The sequence below is a fragment of the Nerophis ophidion genome, linkage group LG08 (genome assembly GCF_033978795.1).
Source record: "Nerophis ophidion isolate RoL-2023_Sa linkage group LG08, RoL_Noph_v1.0, whole genome shotgun sequence".
Lineage (NCBI taxonomy): Eukaryota > Metazoa > Chordata > Actinopteri > Syngnathiformes > Syngnathidae > Nerophis > Nerophis ophidion.
In genome coordinates this window covers 41,604,504-41,624,002 of record NC_084618.1, presented here as the reverse complement: position 1 = coordinate 41,624,002, position 19,499 = coordinate 41,604,504, and the positions used below count along the sequence as shown (strand labels likewise).

The following is a 19,499-nucleotide window of genomic DNA, read 5'->3' as shown; positions in this document are numbered from 1 at the left end:
GATCAAGCCTTGTCCTTCGACATCCAACGGGATTCCTGACTGCCCTCCTCAATCCACGACCTCCCTGATCGGACTCAGACCACTCTGCCTCGCTCCTCTCCACGAACTGCCTCTTCGTCTTGCCCCTCGTGATTCGCTGAAAGATTACAACTAGTGATGGGTTAATGAGGCGTCATGAAGCGTTTCGACACATTGCAAAACTGTATTGATACTGTGTCAATACTTTGTCCCTAAATACTGACTGTGGGGGGCATGGCCTGGGCACCTGCAGGGAAGCGGGGTGTGGCAGGGCCGGCTTCGAGGTTGGCGAGAGGTGAGCGGATGACACAGCTGAAAGTGGTCATCTAATCACCTGTCGTTCTGTTAAAAGGCAGCAGTCTGAAAGGACAAGCAGTTCGAGTTGGAGCAGACGGCAAAGAGGACAGAGACAATTGCCGGGAAAACACGCAAAGGACATTGTGCTAAAGCAGATGAAAGACAGCTTTGTTGAAAAATAAAAAAAGAGTCAAACTTGATTAGTAATGTCTCTCCTCCATGACCCACGCAACCCACACGATGAGGGCAGGAAGCTTTCCACAGTGACATCTGCAGGACATTAAAAATCCCTACAGGCAACCTATGGACCGAGTCATCTGACACTGATTTCATGACCTAGTACAGGGGTCGGGAACCTTTTTGGCTGAGACAGCCATACAAGCCAAATTTTTTTTAGAAGTATTTCCGTGAGAGCCATATAATTTTTTTTTAAACACTGAATACAACTATCTGCGTGCATTTTTAAGAAAGACCAACCTTTTTAGAGTATTATAAGTCTCTTATTCTTTTTAATAACATAGTTATTCTGAGGCTAACCAAAAATAAATAAAATAATTCTTACCATTAATGCGACTTCTTGAACAGGTGCGGTAGAAACCGGATGGATGGATGAAAATGCATGAGAATGTTTTATATTTTGAACGTTATTTTTGACACTGTGATTACAAGCGGAATTATTCATTACTTATCGTGTTAAGCAAAGTCAGCTAAGATTTATCTGAGAGCCAGGTGCAGTCATCAAAAGAGCCACATCTGGCTCTAGAGCCATAGGTTCCCTACTTCTGACCTAGTATATACAATAATATAAACCAAGTCATTGTATTTCATTTCGGATTATTTCATATCTTCATTTAAATAAAAATATATTTTTATCTTTTTTAGATACAGTCATAAAATAATGTGATCATGTATCATAACATGGAAATCTAAGAGAATGTGTTGTGAATGAGGATACTTGGGGACTGGGATTTAAAAAAAAATGTTTACATTTTTTTTTACATGTGCTCTGAATACGCACTTTTGATTGATTGATTGAAACTTTATTCAGTAGATTGCACAGTACAGTACATATTCCGTACAAGTGACCAGTAAATGGTAACACCCGAATAAGTTTTTCAACTTGTTTAAGTCGGCGTCCACATTAATCAATTCATGGTAAAAACGTAATGAGTGATCCATCGAGCTGGATTTGAACCAGTGCCCTAAGGAAGTGGTCCCCAACCTTTTTGTAGCTGCGGACCGGTCAACGCTTGATAATTTGGACAAATTATTTGTGTTGGTGCACTAATTGTAAGTGTATATTGTGTTTTTTATGTTGATCTAATTAAAAAAACAATTATAAAAAATTCTTCTACGGACCGGTGGTTGGGGACCACTGCCTTAAGGAACTCAGCATAAGCAACTGCAACCCTCCATTCTACCAACTGAGCTATCGAAAAGATTTGCTCTTACCGCTTTTTAATGTAACCAGATCGTTGTGTGGGTGGGACAATGCTGGGTGCTAAGGCAGAAGAAGCAAAGCAGCTTGTTAAGACTTTGGCTTAGAAAACCCCCCGTACCGAAACGGTTCAATACAAATACACGTACTGTTACAGCCCTACTAACAGATCAAGTAGAAACTCTGAGAGAACAGGACGAAACGACAAGGAAATTAACACAAATACCTTTTTTTCCGATATGTGATCAAAATATTCCCACACGGCGGAAATATTCTCCGACGACGATAAATTACAAATGACCAACGACAGAAGTGCGGCGATTCTGTTGGCAGCAGCATCTCGTTGACAGATACGCTTCCTTGTAAACACAGTTTGGCGCTCACGCGTCAGTGCGACACAGTTCGCGTATCGGTCACGTGACTTTCGAAAAGCGGTACGCGCATCGACACAGTGTTTTGCTCTATGAGCTCGACGCATGCGCCGATGCATGCGTTGTAATTAGTGATGCATCACTAATTACAACCAACACTCACAGACAACAATCCTTGGTAACATTTACATTATTAATACTACACATAGTAACCCTCATTCACTTGAAGCAGCATACACATGTCACGTATTCATCAAAGGTTTAAAATAAACCTTGAAAAACCGCAGTTCTGTCCTGGTTGTCGCCTCTTTCCCTTCTCTGAACACAACCCAATGCTAGATATACGTAATATGTGTCCTAAGTTGAACAATTTTGCAGTCTAACACAATATAAACAAGTATCAAATAATTAATTAGGCAGATGGCAGAAGCGTATTGAAAAGTATCAAGTAACAAGTGTGTCCGCATCGTCATGAGCATCGTTAACTTGATAAATTAATGTGAGCATTAGATATCGCCATACAAACAATCACCACACAACTTCAATTCAAAGCCAGCATAAGTCCATTTCAGATGGTTAATAAAAATAGGTCAGTGCTTTCATTGTTATCCGACCGACTAGTTTCACTCTATTAAGCCTTTTTTAACATTCCACACAACAAAGTACGTATGAGTCGTGCTAATATCGTATCGGATTGATATTGGCGTGGGCCTAGGCTCAGATATGAATATCAAATTGCAAGTGAAAAAAGTTGTAACAGGACACCCTTAGTAATTACATTTTTTGATGTATTTTTCGCAAACAGAGTTTATTTGTGAAATGCATTGAAGGACATCACAATAAAAGAAGCATAGTGTGTGCATTTATGACATGACATGATGTGACCTGACTTTAGTTTGAGAGAAGAGCTGATCTGTATGTATATCAATATCAGTTATCGCAAATGAAGTTCTGGACTGTTTATCGGATAGTGGTAAAAAAAAATTTCACGGCGGTTTTTAGCTTTGGTAGACTGCACGACTCTGTGGTATTATGCCATGGTTTTCCAAAAAACACTGCTGTCTGTTATATAAAAGGTGAAAGGTAAGGCACATTTTTAAGCAAGAGTTGAAGCACATTTTGTTTAAGATATAGGACATTTTTTACAAGACAATCAAAAGCGACAGAAATTAATTGCCGATGTCATCCGCTATACTAATCACAGCCACTAGGGGACATAGTTGCATTGTAATACAGTGGTCCTCAACCTTTTTTCAGTGATGTACCCCCTGTGAACATTTTTTTACTTCAAGTACCCCCTAATCAGAGCAAAGCATTTTTGGTTGAAAAAAAGAGATAAAGAAGTAAAATACAGCACTATGTCATCAGTTTCTGATTTATTAAATTGTATAACAGTGCAAAATATTGCTCATTTGTAGTGGTCTTTCTTGAACTATTTGGAACAAATATATATAAAAATAACTAAAAACTTGTTGAAAACTAAACAAGTGATTCAATTATAAATAAAGATTTCTACACATAGAAGTAATCATCAACTTAAAGTGCCCTCTTTGGGGATTTTAATAGAGATCCATCTGGATTCATGAACTTAATTCTTAACATTTCTTCACAAAAAAAGAAATATTTAAGATCAATATTTATGGTACATGTTCACAAAAAATCTAGCTGTCAACACTGAATAATGCATTGTTGTATTTTTTTTTCGCAGTTTACCGAACTTACATCAATATTTTGTTAAAGTATTATTCAATAAGTATATTTGTAAAGGATATTTGAATTGTTGCTATTTTTAGAATAGTTTAAAAAAATCTCACGTACCCCTTGGCATACCTTCAAGTACCCCCAGGGGTACGCCTACCCCCATTTGAGAACCACTGTTGTAATGTGATGTTGTATTCAGCGTTATAATTAAAGTTAAGTTAAGTTAAAGTACCAATGATTGTCAAACACACACTAGGTGTGGTGAAATTTGTCCTCTGCATTTGACCCTTCCCCTTGATCACCTCCTGGGAAGTGAGGGGAGCAGTGGGCAGCAGCGGTGCTGCTCCCGGGAATCATTTATGGTTATTCCCAATTCCAACCCTTGATGCTGGGTGCCAAGCAGGGAGGTAATGAGTCCCATTTATATAGTCTTTGGTATGACTCGGCCAGGGTTTGAACTCACAACCTACCGATCTCAGGACGCCAGGACGGACACATTTTAACCACTAGGCCACTTACTTAATTCATTCATTCACTTCACTTATTACACTCTGAAAAAAATATTCTGAAGTGTTAAAGGTATGAAAATGATTTATTAATATATGGCTGACTTTCACAGTAAACATTCCCAATCGGTCCGTCATTCTCACCTCCCTTGTAGAGATGGAAGTACGACAGCATGGCGTTCACGGCCACGGCTACGGGCCCCACGGCGGTCTGCAGCGCCGCCTCGTCCCCTTGTGGGAGCACACTGAAGCCGTAACAGCGGCCCGCCTTTCCCCTTACATTATTGCGATACGGCCCATCCTGCTGGTACCAATATCATTTCCATATTGGTGTCCATGCATAAATCCATACATCTCGTATGAATGCGTAGCTTAAGGTATTTCAATATGCACATAATTCATGCAATCACGCTGCATCTGTTAGGTGCTAACATGTAGGTTTCACTCCCGACACCTGCTGAGTCCAAACAAAACATGTTTTCTACATTCATGTGTGCAATTTAGCATATATTAGGTACACATCGAAAAATCGATTTAAAAAAATACATAAATAATACATTTATTTTATAAGACTCCTTTTTAAAAAATACTATTTTAGGCCATCTCCAAGCAACCAAAAGGAGCTTTTCTAACCTGTAATCTGTTTTAAAATAGTTTCATTATAATTACTATACCAAATAATACATTGCGAGAGTTGTGTTAAATCCAGGGCATCACGGTGGGTACAGGGGTTGGTGCATGTGTCTCACAATACGAAGGTCCTGGGTTTGATTCTGGGCTAAGGTTTTTTCTGTATGAAGTTTGCATGTTCTCCGCGTGACTTGGTGTGTTCCCTCCGGGTAATCCAACTTCCTCCCACTTCCAAAGACATGCACCTGTGGATAGATTAATTGGTAATGCTAAATGGTCCCTAGTGTGTGAATATAAAGTTAAGTTAATGTACCAATGATTGTCACAAACACTAGGGGTGTGGAAATTTGTCCTCTGCATTTGACCCATCCCCTTGATCACCCCCTGGGAAGTGAGGGGAGCAGTGGGCAGCAGTGGTGCCGCGCCCGGGAATCATTTATGGTGATTTAACTCCCAACCCTTGATGCTGAGTGCCAAGCAGGGAGGTAATGGGTCCCATTTTTTATAGTCTTTGTTATGACTCGGCCGGGGTTTGAAATCCCAACCTACCGACCTCAGGGCGGACACTCTACCCACTAGATCACCGAGTAGTGAATGTTGTCTGTCTATCTGTGTTGGCCCTGCGATGAGGTGGCGACTTGTCCAGGGTGTACCCCGCCTTCCGCCCGCGACCCCGACAATCGATTATGAATCAAATCGTCCCCTCAGGAATGGGATCAAATCATTGGGTACAGAACAAAGTGTATGCTCTGTGATGATCAATCAATCAATCGAACAATCAATCAATGTTTATTCATATAGCCCTAAATCACAAGTGTCTCAAAGGGCCGCACAAACCACAACGACATCCTCGGTAGAGCCCACATAAGGGCAAGGAAAAATTTACCCCAGTGGGACGTCGACAATGATGACTAGGAGAAACCTTGGAGAGGACCGGAAGCAATGGATGTCGAGCGGATCTAACATGATATTGTGAAAGTCCAATCCATAGTGGATCTAACATAACCGTGAGAATCCAAGCCAAAGTGGATCCAATATAGTAGCGAGAGTCCCGTCCAAAGTGGAGCCAGCAGGAAACCATCCCAAGCGGAGGCGGATCATCAGCGCAGAGATGTCCCTAACCGATACACAGGCAAGCGGTCCATCCTGGGTCCCGACTCTGGACGGGCGCTCCATCCTGGGTCCCGACTCTGGACAGCCAGTATGACCTGGTGCTCGTACGGGCAGAAGCGCTCAGAGTCGACGCCGCTGTTTCGTATAATGTATCTGTAAGCATTAGTGACGTCGCTGTCGCTGCAGTCCACCAGGTTCTGCGGGTTAAGAGGCACCAGGACCCCCATCTTTGTCTTCATCTGACCTTCCAGGGCGCCCAAAGCGCTCAGCATGACCCACATGAACCCTGGTTAAGTCCGCCAGTCCACACTGCGAGGCAACGTTAGGGCCTGGTGGGCTTTAACGTCTCCTTCATCTTTAAACCATTCAGCTTCCTGTTTACCTCCTCTGCTGTCTTAGCAAGAGAGAAAAGCATCATGGTGGAGGATTTCTGTCTGTTTGAACCACCTTCCCCCACTAGAGGTCAGTGTTCTTTAGTTATGAAACTAACCAAGTGTGCTCGGCGGTTCAGTCCCAGGGTGGAGTTCTGTTTACCCATCAAAACGTCCCAGTTGTGTCTAAGCACCGCTTCCACGTTCTTCTCCCATGCGGCTCTCCTGAAGGCTGCCTTGGTCTAAAAAGCGAAACAAAAAAGAGACTTTCAAGCACGCTAGACACACTATGCAACCCGAGGACATCGTCTTACCTGGTTCTGATTAACCTTTCCATCCCAGAAGGTTCACTTTAGCCACATGTGTTTTAAAGATGAAGGAGAGCAGCTAAGGACCAGGAGGCCTGAAAAAAACACGGTGAAGTCAATTATATTTATATAGCGCTTTTCTCAAGTGACTCAAAGCGCTTTACATAGTGACACCCAATATCTAAGTTACATTTAAACCAGTGTGGGTGGCATTGGGAGCAGGTGGGTAAAGTGTCTTGCCCAAGGACACAACGGCAGTAACTACGATGGCACAAGCGAGAATCGAACCTGCAACCCTCAAGTTGCTGACACGGCCAGTCTACCAACCGAGCTATGCCGCCCCGGTGCAACAAACACACAAAAGTTACATTTCTATATCAAATTACTTTGGTGTTTTCATGTCTTATTTCCTGCTTTTTTGCTATGAGGTTCTGAATTGACCCCAAAAAATATAGTAATTACTTGGTTTTTGTAATAATCATCACAAACATGTATATTTTCACAAATTAGTTTTACAAATATTTTTTGTTTGATAATTTTTATCATTTCATCATTTTAAGCCTTATATCATAGATTTAAAATGCCATCTACTTGGGGTCGTGGAGGTAGCTGGAGTCTATCCCAGCTGGATTTGGCTAGAAGGTTGAGTACACCCTAGACACGTCTATATTTAAGATGGCTCAATAAAACACCCAAATATGATTTTTTTTTTCTTTGAAAAAACTATCTCTGAAAATGACAGCATTTGGAGGTATACATCTTCTATTTTAACAATGATATTTCTGCATATTTTTAGATAATTTTGTTGAATTTTGTGTTTTTGTGACCCCGTCGAAAAGCAGTTTGCTGCATCATCTGCCTCATATTGTGACCATTGTGACTTGGTGTATCATGCTAGGCTATAATGTATCCAGTTAAAAGCATTTATATATCAAATGTTATGGCAAAACTTAAAGTGAACTAAATATTTTTTTCGAAGAATCTTGAAAAATCTATCTCTGAAATTGACAACATTTGTAAATACATGTTCTTATTCCAAAAACTTTTTTTTCATTTGAATATCTATCTTTAAAAATTACATTATACAAATGTTGAACATTTTATAATAGATTTGTTAATTTTTGTGTTTTTTGACCCCCTCGAAAACAGGATGCTGCATCATGCCAAGCTATAAATGCTGCTCACAGCTCCCCTCACCTCCACGGTGGTGATCAAGGGTGATGTGTCAAATGCAAAGAATAATTTCGCCACACCTAGTGTGTGTGTGACAATCATGGGTACTTTAACTTAAATATGATATATTTCAAATTGATCAAGTTAAAAGCATTTACAAATAACAGCTTATGGCATACCTTTAAATGTGTAATATTTTTTGTGTGAAAATCTGTTTCTAAAAATGACAACATTTGGAGAGACATGTTTTTTTATTTGAATAACATTGATCCTTATTAAGAACAATTTTGTTCGTTTTTGTGACCCCCTCGAACAGGATCTATCATCCATCCATCCATCCATTTTCTATCATATATGTATCATATAGATATCACTATCACTACTTATGATATATTTAAAATGTATCTTGTAAAAGCATTTAGACAACATATTTTATGGTAACAAAATGAAAAAGCACTTTTGGTTTTCCAAAAACCCATCTCTAAAAAATGTCATCATTTGGAGATACAGGTTTGTATTTGAACCTTGTGTTATTTTTTACATTGTATTTTTTTAATAATTTTTGTGGTTTTTGTGAACCCCTCAAATACAAGATGCTGCATCATGTTAAGCAACATATGATGTAGTTAAAATGTATCCAGTTCAAATAATGTATACACCAAATATTGTTGCTAAACATAAAGCAAAAAAAAAGTATTTTTATTCTAAAAATCTTGAAAAATCCATATCTGAATATGACAAAAATACATATATATGAGTTGAACAACCTTGATACTTATGTTGAATTTTTGATAGCAATTTTGTTCATTTTTGTGACTCTCTTGAAAACAAGATGCTGCTTCTCAAGGGGCTAGCTATCCCTGATGAATTAAAATTGAAATGAAATTTGCTTATAGTTTGAACACAGCTGACTACTGTTTCTAAATCTTTGACCTTCCTGTGTAAACCAAACTACTGCTGGAGAAGACACTTTTGCCTGAGTAAAGTGTCGTTGAAAGAACAAATATAAAAAGCTAAGGAAAAAAATACAATACCCGGTCAGAGTCCAGTTTTCAACGATTTTGTTGTCCTAGTAAATAAAACACGCTTCTTATTTGTTCTCCTTCTCTTTTTCAGTACATCATGAACCAGAGGTGTGGACTCTAGTCACATGACTTGGACTTGAGTCTGACTCGAGTCATAAATTTGATGACTTTAGACTAGACTTGACAAAATGTAAAGAGACTTGCAACTCGACTTAGACTTTAACATCAATGACTTGTGTCTTCACTTGGGCTTGAGACATTTGACTTGACAACACTTGTTACTTTCCCCAAAACCCAAAGATTAAAAAGTTATTCAGGAGCGCTCCGTATCTTTCATTTTGTCCATGTGTGTCTGTCAGCATGTGTGCTGCCTGTCAGAGTGTGTGCTCTCCTACGGTCTACTTATAAGATGTCTATGGTTATAACGTCAAACACGGAAATCTGTTGCGTCCACTGCAGTTTGCTACCTAATTATGCTTTTTGTCAAGGGATTTTTTTAAAGCAGGGTATGCATGAGGTACCTACACATAACGTTGCGTTAGTCAATGTATCACACACAGTGACGTAACGTTAAGACGGCGGTCAGCAGCACCGCGTATTTTACCCACCTACAAAAACACAAACATAGTCAAATAAAGGTCAGTTAAAATGTATACTATATTAAGAATGTGTACATATTGCAAAGGGCCCTGACATCTAAAAAGTAAAACTCTGTTCATTGTTATGTTCATGTATTTGTTATGTTTTTCATGTGTACGCACACATAAACACACATACAGTATGAGATCAGATCAATGAGATAAGGTAAGAACAGCATAGAAACTGCTGTAGAACTAGTTACAACGCAATATGCCGTGGAAATACAATGTTACAACTTTAGTGCAATTAAGTACAGTTGCACTTGTTTTTACAAATGTGTTTATTCTGTAAAGGAATTAGTTAAATATTTAAAACGACTGGTTAATAGTACTACTATGAATCGAAACTTAAGGTGTCAGGTTCAAAACACTTATGACATCTATGAAACAAGACAAAAGGCAAAGAATTAAACAGAGACATAATTAAATTTGGACTCAGATCTGAGGAGAGACATGGCCACTGTACTCTCTGTACAGTTCTGCACCACGCTCTGCCCCAAGATTGTACTCCTCCTTCTTTATTAGACTTTCTCCCCCCCTTCCTTCCCACAGCTGCTTCCTGAGGGAAGTAAATAGCGTTGTCTTCGGATACCGAACAGTTTGAAGAGAGTTTGTCAAATAGTTAAAAAAAAAGAGTCCCAACAAATAGTTAAAAGAAAGTCCCATAAAATAGTTCAAAGAGAGTTCGTAAAATACTTCAAAAAGAGTTCCTTCCTGCCGTCTGTCCGCATTGTAGTCCCAGTGGAGTTTTACAAACATTTTTCTTGATAGATTTCAGCCTTTTATCTTCTTGTCAGGAACACAATGTAATACAAATATTTTTGTGATAATTTAGAAACAATTATTGTAACATTTCCCTCCTGTTTATCACACAAACCTTCCCATAATCTCCTTATCCCTAAAAACTTTTTTTTGTGATTTTCAGTCATTGGTTAATTTTACTACAACCAAGTTATGTCTACACTCAGAATTGAACATCAATTTTCCCACATAATTATGGCATTTCTGGAAATAAATCAAGAACACCATCCAGGTAGGTATTCTCATCTTCAAAATTCATCTTCCTTGTCATCCACCAGGAAGTGCATCTGAACTGCTTTATCGTCTGCTGGGCTAATCGCTGTGGTAATCAGACGGTTAAGCAGAGAACACAGACAGGGAATACAACAACATCCACACAACGTCAGTCTTGCTGAACACGGCCAAAGATACTAGATACCAAAGACTTGTATTTTCCAAACACATTTAACCACCCCTCCCACATAGATGTATCTATGCCAGAGTGCTCTTTCATTGTTTACCGTTGAGGGTGTGCAGGCCTTCCAGTGCTTTGGTCAGGCTATTTTCTGTATCAGTGTAGTTTGGTATAAACATGCAACACTGTTCACCAAATATTGCGCTCACACCCCCTTTTTCCGCTAACATATCTAGCGTCATACGGTTTTAAAAAGCTGTATGGAAGGTGGCAACGAGTTGATCAGCGGCCTGTGTAATTTTCTAATCTCTGTACGTTGTAGTGGACGTAGTTTATTCTGTCAAAATTCTTGTTAATCGTACACCACCAGTAGACGGATGATTCAAATTCAGCTGCAACTTGATTTACCAATTTATAGTTGTCAGATACACTTCTTTGGACACCCATTGCATCGATAAAAATTGGATCTACAACACTTTGCCAGTTTACATCACTAGTTTTCCAACGTTCAGGTATCAAACTGTTCAGGCGTGTTAACAGTTCTTGTACAAATATCGATACTTTTGCTATGTGTAAGCAGTTATCTGATGATAAGTTTCCTAACTGTTCGACAGAGCCTTGCATGTTAATGCAGGTGTAATTAGCTATTTATTTAAAAAAAATCAAATATTGGTTTCTGTTTTGTCTCTTTAGCTACAAGGTCAATTTTGTTTTGCTCATTACTTCAATTAATCCCTTTTTTTTTACTCATTTTGAGTAATTGTCTGGGATTTTACATACAACACAATCAGTTTTGTACCCTTTCCCACTTGCTCCGCCATAAAGAAGAAATTAATTGCCAAAACAGGAACCAATTATTATCAAACTTTGACACACCATCATATAGTATGCTTACAACTGTGACAGTGGAATTTGTAGTGTGCTAGTAAACATGTCCCTTTGATAACACAAATACAATCCCAAATACTTTTTTCCCATTATATGACCTGTTTACTATGTGCTAAGTGTACTCAGCTTGGTCTTTCCACTATCTTTCAAATGGTGTCTTAGTTGTTTACAACCTCTCTCCCCTTGGAGAATGCCAATGTTTCCTTTTCATTGATTTTTCAAAATTTTGGCAGCTAATAAGGTCTTCCAAATATTGTTTCTACCTACTTTGAAAATTCATCTACTATGACCAGACAATAATGTTTTCCTTTACTCTAGTTCAATAAAATCCGAATTAAACCATAAGAAGTATAGTACTTCCACAGTACTTCTATATGAGGCTAGTCATATCCCTCCTGTTGAGCCATGAGTTCAACCATGTGAAGTGAAGTGAATTATATTTATATAGTGCTTTTTCTCAAGTGACTCAAAGCGCTTTTACATTGTGAAACCCAATATCTAAGATACATTTTAAAACCAGTGTGGGTGCCACTGGGAGCAGGAGGGTAAAGTGTCTTGCCCAAGGACACAACGGCAGTGACTAGGACGGTGCAAGCGGGGATCGATCCTGCAACCCTCAAATTGCTGGCACGGCCGCTCTACCAACCGAGCTATACCGCCCAAACAGGGCTCAAAACTGCTACCCACTTATACAGATTTTTTGGTAAGATTAGTTTATTGTCTGGACATACATAGATGTCTGCTGTGTTCAACGTGACTTAATTTTTTTTATTCATTCATTTTTTTCTTTTGGAGTACTTTGTTGTTGCATATATTTTAGTTCATCATTATTCATGTCACTAGTTTGTCATTTGAAATTTGTATTTCCTTTTATGCTGCTTGTTTTGCTGTTTTGTCAGCAAACACATTTCCTAGTGATAATATGTCTGTTCCTTTGATGTGTGCTGCACATTTGCATATTTCTATTTTAGTTGGGGCCCTGCGATGAGGTGGCGACTTGTCCAGGGTGTACCCCGCCTTCCGCCCGATTGTAACTGAGATAGGCGCCAGCGCCCCCCGTGACCCCAAAAGGGAATAAGCGGTAGGAAATGGATGGATGGATGGATATTTTAGTTGGTAGCTGTACTGCTTTTACTAATTTTTTTTCTAATAGTTCTCCATGTTTTACAGGTTTTCCTGTTGACATTATCATTCCTGTATTCTTCCAGTGTTATGCAAATGTGTGCACTGTTGAAAATGTGTATTGGCTATCTGTGTACATTGTGACCTTTAGGTATTTTATTACTTGACATGCTTCTATTAGTGTTACTAATTCTGCAGCTTGCATTGAGTAATTTGATGGTCATTTGATAGCTTTCAAAATTTTTGTTGCCACAACAACCACACATCCTAATATATTTTTATTTCACAGAATGCTGCTTCTGTGAAATAAAAAAAAAAATATTTTTTGTTGCCACAACAACCACACACACACACACACACACACACACACACACACACACACACACACACACACACACACACACACACACACACACACACACACACACACACACACACATTCTGATATATTTTTATTTCACAGAATGCTGCCTCCTCCTCTCTGAGCTACAACCTTATCGTGGTAGAGGAGTTTGCGTGTCCCAATGATCCTAGGAGCTATGTTGTCCGGGGGCGTAAAGCCCCCTGGTAGGGTCTCCCAAGGCAAACAGGTTCTAGGTGAGGGATCAGACAAAGAGCAGCTCGAATACCTTTATGAAGAAGAAAAAGCATGGACCCAGATTTCCCTCGCCCGGACGCGGGTCACCAGGGCCCCCCTCTGGAGCCAGGCCCGGGGGTGGGGCACGATGGCGAGCGCCTGGTGGCCGGGCCTGTTCCCATGGGGCCCGGCCGGGCACAGCCCGTAGAGGCAACGTGGGTCACCCCTCCAATGGGCTCACCACCCATAGCAGGGGCCATAGAGGTCGGGTGCAATGTGAGCTGGGCGGCAGCCGAAGGCAGGGCACTTGGCGGTCCGATCCTCGGCTACAGAAAATAGCTCTTGGGACGTGGAACGTCACGTCACTGGGAGGGAAAGAGCCTGAGCTAGTGCGCGAAGTCGAGAAATTCCGGCTGGATATAGTCGGACTCACTTCGACGCACAGCAAGGGCTCTGGAACCACTTATCTCGAGAGGGATTGGACCCTCTTCCACTCTGGCGTTGCCGGCAGTGAGAGGCGACGGGCTGGGGTGGCAATTCTTGTTTCTCCCCGGCTCAAAGCCTGTACGTTGGAGTTCAACCCGGTGGACGAAAGGGTAGCCTCCCTCCGCCTTCGGGTGGGGAGACGGGTCCTGACTGTTGTTTGTGCTTACGCACCAAACAGCAGTTCAGAGTACCCACCCTTTTTGGGAGCACTCGAGGGAGTACTGGAAAGTGCTCCCCCGGGTGATTCCCTTGTCCTACTGGGAGACTTCAACGCTCACGTTGGCAATGACAGTGAAACCTGGAGAGGCGTGATTGGGAAGAATGGCCGCCCGGATCTTAACCCGAGTGGTGTTTTGTTATTGGACTTTTGTGCTCGTCACAGTTTGTCCATAACAAACACCATGTTCAAGCATAAGGGTGTCCATATGTGCACTTGGCACCAGGACACCCTAGGCCGCAGTTTCATGGTCGACTTTGTAGTTGTGTCATCGGATTTGCGGCCTTATGTTTTAGACACTCGGGTGAAGAGAGGGGCGGAGCTTTCTACCGATCACCACCTGGTGGGGAGTTGGCTGCGATGGTGGGGGAGGATGCCGGACAGACCTGGCAGGCCCAAACGCATTGTGAGGGTCTGCTGGGAACGTCTGGCAGAGTCTCCTGTCAGACAAAGTTTCAATTCCCACCTCCGGAAGAACTTTGAACATGTCACGAGGGAGGTGCTGGACATTGAGTCCGAGTGGACCATGTTCCGCACCTCTATTGTCGAGGCGGCAGATCGGAGCTGTGGCCGCAAGGTAGTTGGTGCCTGTCGGGGCAGAAAATCCTAAAACCCTTAGGTGGACACCAGCGGTGAGGGATGCCGTCAAGCTGAAGAAGGAGTCCTATCGGGTCCTTTTGGCTCATAGGACTCCGGAGGCAGTGGACAGGTACCGAGAGGCCAAGCGGTGTGCAGCTTCAGCGGTCGCGGAGGCAAAAACTCGGACATGGGAGGAGTTCGGGGAAGCCATGGAAAACGACTTCCGGACGGCTTCGAAGCGATTCTGGACCGCCGTCCGCCGCCTCAGGAAGGGGAAGCAGTGCACTATCAACACCGTGTATGGTGTGGATGGTGTTCTGCTGACCTCAACTGCGGATGTTGTGGATAGGTGGAAGGAATACTTCGAAGACCTCCTCAATCCCACCAACACGTCTTCCTATGAGGAAGCAGTGCCTGGAGAATCTGTGGTGGACTCTCCTGTTTCTGGGGCTGAGGTCGTTGAGGTAGTTAAAAAGCTCCTTGGTGGCAAGGCCCCAGAGGTGGACGAGATCCGCCCGGAGTTCCTTAAGGCTCTGGATGCTATGGGGCTGTCTTGGTTGACAAGACTTTGCAGCATCGCGTGGACATCGGGGGCGGTACCTCTGGATTGGCAGACCGGGGTGGTGGTTCCTCTCTTTAAGAAGGGGGACCGGAGGGTGTGTTCCAACTATCGTGGGATCACACTCCTCAGCCTTCCCGGTAAGGTTTATTCAGGTGTACTGGAGAGGAGGCTACGCTGGATAGTCGAACCTCGGATTCAGGAGGAACAGTGTGGTTTTCGTCCTGGTCGTTGAACTGTGGACCAGCTCTATACTCTCGGCAGGGTTCTTGAGGGTGCATGGGAGTTTGCCCAACCACTCTACATGTGCTTTGTGGACTTGGAGAAGGCATTCGACTGCGTCCCTCGGGAAGTCCTGTGGGGAGTGCTCAGAGAGTACGGGGTATCGGACTGTTTTATTGTGGCGGTCCGCTCCCTGTACGATCAGTGCCAGAGCTTGGTCCGCATTGCCGGCAGTAAGTCGAACACATTTCCAGTGAGGGTTGGACTCCGCCAAGGCTGTCCTTTGTCACCGATTCTGTTCATAACTTTTATGGACAGAATTTCTATGCGCAGTCAAGGCGTTGAGGGGTTCCGGTTTGGTAACCGCAGGATTAGGTCTCTGCTTTTTGCAGATGATGTGGTCCTGATGGGTTCATCTGACCGGGATCTTCAGCTCTTGCTGGATCGGTTCGCAGCCGAGTGTGAAGCGACCGGAATGAGAATCAGCACCTCCAAGTCCGAGTCCATGGTTCTCGCCCGGAAAAGGGTGGAGTGCCATCTCCGGGTTGGGGAGGAGACCCTGCCCCAAGTGGAGGAGTTCAAGTTCCTAGGAGTCTTGTTCACGAGTGAGGGAAGAGTGGATCGTGAGATCGACAGGCGGATCGGTGCGGCGTCTTCTGTAATGCGGACGTTGTACCGATCCGTTGTGGTGAAGAAGGAGCTGAGCCGGAAGGCAAAGCTCTCAATTTACCGGTCGATCTACGTTCCCATCCTCACCTATGGTCATGAGCTTTGGGTCATGACCGAAAGGATAAGATCACGGGTACAAGCGGCCGAAATGAGTTTCCTCCGCCGTGTGGCGGGGCTCTCCCTTAGAGATAGGGTGAGAAGCTCTGCCATCCGGGAGGAACTCAAAGTAAAGCCGCTGCTCCTTCACATCGAGAGGAGCCAGATGAGGTGGTTCGGGCATCTGGACAGGATGCCACCCGAACGCCTCCCTAGGGAGGTGTTTAGGGCACGTCCAACCGGTAGGAGGCCACGGGGAAGACCCAGGACACGTTGGGAAGAGTATGTCTCCCGGCTGGCCTGGGAACGCCTCGGGATCCTCCGGGAAGAGCTAGACGAAGTGGCTGTGGAGAGGGAAGTCTGGGTTTCCCTGCTTAGGCTGTTGCCCCTGCGACCCGACCTCGGATAAGCGGAAGATGATGGATGGATGGATGGAGAATGCTGCCTCAGCTTCTGAATTCCACTCTACAGATGATTACATGTTTTAAGATTAATTTACTTCATGTAGCTACTATTTCAGCATAATTTGGTATCCAACTTCTACAGTAATTAGTTAATCCTAAAAATTACATCATTTGCTTCTTTGTTTGTGGTTTTGGTACTTGTAGTACTTTGTTTTTCTACTTTCCACAATAGTGCATCCATCTTTGTTTAGACAATGTCCTACATACTTTACTTCTGTTTTGCATAATTTGACTTTTATTTTTGCTTACTTTGTGTCCTTCACTATGTAGATGATTTAATAACGCAAATGTTATTTTTCTCCTAATCCAAATGTTGTACCTACTACTTCATGTAATTTTTTAGGTGACATTTTAAACTCACTTTACTGTCTATACGGCACTTAATCTATACTTTTACACTCAGAATTTACATTCTTCCAATTGTTTGTATTTTTTATTTTCAATTATTATTCAAAAATACTTAAAGCAAATAGTTGTCTGTCGCTAACTGATAGTTGTTTTGATTGCCATGTCTCCTTATTTATTGTATGATATGTTATTATCTTATCTTAGCTCAACAGTGTCAACACCCAGATGTATGTTGTACTGTAAATGTCCAAAACATAATTCAACCTAAGAATGTTATACTACACTTCAAAGTTAAACCTACTTTAAACTTACATTTAATACATTCATTTTCACACCTCCCCCAATGCGCCACACACACAAAGTTGTTTGTGAGTGCGTGAGTGCACTCCTAAAGGCAAAGGTCAGCAACATTTGAAGAGCTTTTTTTTTTTTTTTATTCTTTTTTCCTCAGCTAATAAACATGTATACCACTTTATCATGCCATACATATACACTTTTATTATAGTTGTTAATCTATGTTTTTATTTTTTGCATTATCAAAAAAAAACATATACATGTATATTTGCATATATAAAAGCGCAATTTATGTACCCAAACATACATGCATATCTTCAGTCAACATTTTCTTCATATCTTATTTCAATACCCCTACATTATCTCTGTCGTACGCATTAGTTTATTCCATTTTGCATTAAATCTTCTTGATTTCTTCTAATTTTTTCATCTATTTTTACTTTTATCTCACTTTAGCACTTTGAGATTTTCTCCTATTTAAAATTTTAACCTATTTTTATTTTTATTTGAACCTCCGGGGTTTTTACACAATTTGTACCTCGAAAGATACACACTTAAATACACACACACACAAACAAACAAACAAGTTTGCAGCGATCTTACCACCAATGGCATACGCTAACAACATGACTAATTGGTGTCGTCTTTTAACAGTCGTGTTGAGTTACTTTGATTGTTAAAAAAAAAAATTTTCTCAGGACAGTCTCTTGCAAAATGTCCTTTTCTGCCCAACGCCAACACGCAGTAGGGTGTAACCGCTGTTGTTGTTGTTGCTGTCTTCTATTTTCTTTTTCTTTTTCACCACTTTTTCCGCATGGAGTGAATGGTTTATATATTCTTCTAATATACCTTTGATAACCATCTTATATCTATTTGTGACCTTCTTTTTGCCTTCTGTTACCTCCTTGTTACCTTCTTTTTACCTTTTTCTAACCATCTAATATCTACTTTTTCCTCTTTCTCTCTCTTCTGCCTGTTGCAGTGCCCTGTCTCATCATCTTCCTTTCTGCAATATAACACCTTCTCACCCCCTTACTCTCTCTCTCTCTCTCTCTCTCTCCCTTCTCTCTGGCCCTGGCCACTTTTAGCCAAAATTCTACATCCTCATCTCCTTCTTCCTTCATCTTTTTAAGATTGCCTTTTGTTTTTGCTATTATGGCACCTGTAAGTTCTACTCATTTGGTTGTTTTTAATTGTCCCTCAAATTTGTAATCTTTTATCTATTTATTTAAAGATGAAATTCTATCGGGATCCTGTTTCTCGATTAATTTGCAATCTTTACATTTTAGTTAATCTCGAGGTTTATTTTTACTCTGTCTTTTTCCCATTTTAATCAGTTTGGAGTAATCGGTCGTCCCCTACAGGGCCGCACTTATAAGGATTACTGTTGTCACGTTGTAAGATAGTGGTTAAAACATATTATTGTGGTACACGTCCCTTCTACTGGAGATTCTTCCTCAGTGGAGGTGTCTGGCATCCACAATAACCCACTATTTACTTCTCACAACTTTAATATGGAGTGATAGCCTAATGGCGATTACTCCCGCACACTCTCACATTCACACTTTTCGGTATGTTGATCAGCGGATATCTTAATTTTTCATTTGGATTCCGCCGCCCTCCAGGTTATTGTTTTTCACGGAAAAAATGTCAGTTTTCTGAAAAGACCATTTCAGGTCTGAGTTTTGGACTCCGCCGCCCCTAAGGATATTGGCTTACGGATTTTTCAATTCATTGTGGGCTCCGCCGCCCTCCAGTATGTTTGTTCATGGCTATCATGGATGTTTCAGTTTTGGCGGTTCCGTTTATCTTCAGTATATTGGCCTCTTTAGTTTTAGAATTTTAGTGGGTTTTTTTAGCTTATTTTCAATGTTGAATTCCCGGAATTTTTATTATTATTATATGTATATATTTTTCCCTTTGCGGGCTCTCTCACCCGTCTTATTGGCCTTTTCACCTGTTAGGGCCTAGGATTTACAGGGTTTGTCTATGCGTCGTAACTTTCAGTCACACGCTCTTTCTTTGTAATTCAAAATGTACTCACTGAACTCTGCGTTCCTTTTGTCTTGTCCTCGGTTTTCCGTCAGTCGTCCAATTCCAGCCAAAATTAAGAAAAAGCAGTTCCTCAATCAGGATTTGGATGCCATGGTGTTTCTGGCTTCACTCATTCTTGCTGCAATCGCCAGACGTGTTG

The 19,499-nt window shown here is 41.6% G+C and overlaps 1 pseudogene; it reads right to left on the bottom strand.

Annotated features, from left to right (window-relative positions):
• Positions 1-1,904: 1,904 nt before the first annotated feature.
• LOC133558435 (cathepsin K-like) lies at positions 1,905-18,429 on the bottom strand (annotated as a pseudogene).
• Positions 18,430-19,499: the final 1,070 nt, after the last annotated feature.